This window comes from Misgurnus anguillicaudatus, chromosome 6 (genome assembly GCF_027580225.2).
Source record: "Misgurnus anguillicaudatus chromosome 6, ASM2758022v2, whole genome shotgun sequence".
Lineage (NCBI taxonomy): Eukaryota > Metazoa > Chordata > Actinopteri > Cypriniformes > Cobitidae > Misgurnus > Misgurnus anguillicaudatus.
Window position 1 is genome coordinate 346,954 of NC_073342.2, and position 1,518 is coordinate 348,471.

At 38.7% G+C, this 1,518-nt stretch overlaps 1 pseudogene; it reads left to right on the forward strand.

The window, feature by feature from the left end:
• The first annotated feature begins 845 nt into the window (after positions 1-845).
• LOC129434634 (5S ribosomal RNA) lies at positions 846-962 on the forward strand (annotated as a pseudogene).
• Positions 963-1,518: the final 556 nt, after the last annotated feature.

Genomic DNA, 1,518 nt, shown 5'->3' on the forward strand with positions numbered 1-1,518 from the left:
GCTCATAATGTCGAGTCATAGCCGCAGCAAATTTGACTGCTTATGCTATTGTGTATTATGTTGTGCTATCTGTCGTTTTTTTGTGCTTTTACTGCTTCTATTTATGTAAAGCTGCTTTGAAACAATTGACTATTGTGAAAAGCGCTATATAAATAAAATTGAATTGAATTGAATTGATTAGTTATATAAAAAGCTGTTTTCAGATGCCCATCCCCTTATCGTCTAGCTTCTGTTTTAAACGCGTTTCTGTAAGTGTGTATGAACTTTAAAAAAACATTGCATATGGCGTCCATGTGCGAGAGCTTGTGTCTCCGCCTAAACAACACGGCGTTCATAAAAACGGTGTCGCGTGCAGTGATGGGAGTAATGCGTTACTGTAATTCCACTACTTTTATCAGTAACGAGCATGTAACGAAGTATTTTTTTAAATCAAATAACGCAATTACAATTACTGAAATTTAAATGAGTTTGTTATTCGCGTTACTCTATTTTGTAAAAAAGAACACTTACAGACAAGACATTTCTGATTTAACGTCGCAGGACCGTGGTGGGCGGCACAATAAATCATTAAACTTCATGGCTGACAGTGCATATAGAATGAACATGAAAATTCTAAACGGGACAACATACCTTTGTTTAAAAATTGTGCGCAAGTCATAATCCATCCGTTCTCATGTTTGTAAATTATCTTTGCCAAGCAATCCCAGTATGACATTAACTTGCATTTGTAGTCCACAAAAGCAATAAATCTGAGAAATGTTAATATATTCTTAGATGTTTACATCGGCCTTCATGGAAGACATTCCACGATTGTTGTTTCCAGAAAAATATTCACACTGGGCTGTACCAACAGTCATATCACCCTGTAGCCCAAGACAGCTTGCCCACTGAAGCTAAGCAGGGCTGAGCCTGGTCAGTACTTGGATGGGAGACCACCTGGGAAAACCAGGTTGCTGTTGGTAGAGGTGTTAGTGAACCAGGCATTTTGAACCAGCTGTAGCTTGTTTACCTGATTTGCATGGCATCCCCCGAGTAACGAGTTACAATAGTCTATTCTAGAGGTCATAAAAGCATGGATAAGCTTCTCTGCATCTGATGCAGACACCATATGGCGTATTTTTGAGATATTTCTAAGATAGAAGAATGCTGTGCAGCAGACATGGCGATATGACTATCAAAAGATAGATTGCTGTCGAACATCACGCCTAAATTCTTAACCGTGGAAGATGGCACCACCGTGCAGCCATCTATGGGCAACTTGTAATTTGACATATTATGTTTGTAGTGATTCGGTTCAATAATAAGTATCTCTGTCTTATTGGAGTTTAGCATAAGAAAGTTTTGTGCCATCCAGTCCCTAATATCACATATGCAGTCTGTTAGCTTAGAAAACTGGTGGGTTTCGCTAGGATGCGACGAGATGTAAAGCTGGGTATCATCCGCATAGCAGTGAAAACTTATGTTATGTTTCCTGATAATGTCTCCTAGAGGTAACATATATAATGAGAATAGGATAGG